At 52.6% G+C, this 462-nt stretch overlaps 1 protein-coding gene across 3 annotated transcripts in view; it reads right to left on the bottom strand.

The window, feature by feature from the left end:
• The window catches only part of ST5 (suppression of tumorigenicity 5), a 303,619-nt gene that overhangs the window by 58,654 nt on the left and 244,503 nt on the right, over window positions 1–462 (bottom strand). The window lies entirely within an intron of this gene.

The raw sequence follows: 462 nt of genomic DNA, 5'->3' as shown, positions 1-462 counted from the left end.
CCAGCCTGCACCCTGCTCTGGGCCCCACCGGTGCTGGCCCTGGGACACTGGTCCCAAGATGGTGACCAGGGGGTGGGGTGCCTGTCAAGGGGTGGGGCTACCCATGTGGCCCTTGACAGCTTGCCAAAACTGGGTAAGTGGCCCTCTGCCCAAAATAATTGCCCACCCCTGCCCTAGTGTAAAGTGTATCCAAGAAACATTAACCTTTAAGCCACCATCACCAGGTCATACAGTATAACCAATGCAGTACAACAAATGTTACATATTACCTTGTAAACAACTAAATCCTGTAAATCATTTTATAATGGTCTGCAATATTGTTTGATTGTAAGGGGAGGCTCTCCACTTGGGGACCCTGCAGCAGCTACCCAGGGAGCTGGGCGGGGCCACTGGCTACTAGGTACCCCAGGATTATTCAGGTAGTGTCAGCGGGTAGTGTCACGCCCAGGGTTACACTGCTAT

Source organism: Gavialis gangeticus, unplaced genomic scaffold, assembly GCF_001723915.1.
Source record: "Gavialis gangeticus isolate Ggan-Ray unplaced genomic scaffold, GavGan_comp1, whole genome shotgun sequence".
NCBI lineage: Eukaryota > Metazoa > Chordata > Crocodylia > Gavialidae > Gavialis > Gavialis gangeticus.
Note: the sequence above shows the minus strand (reverse complement) of the source record. Positions and strands in the feature narration are given on the sequence as shown.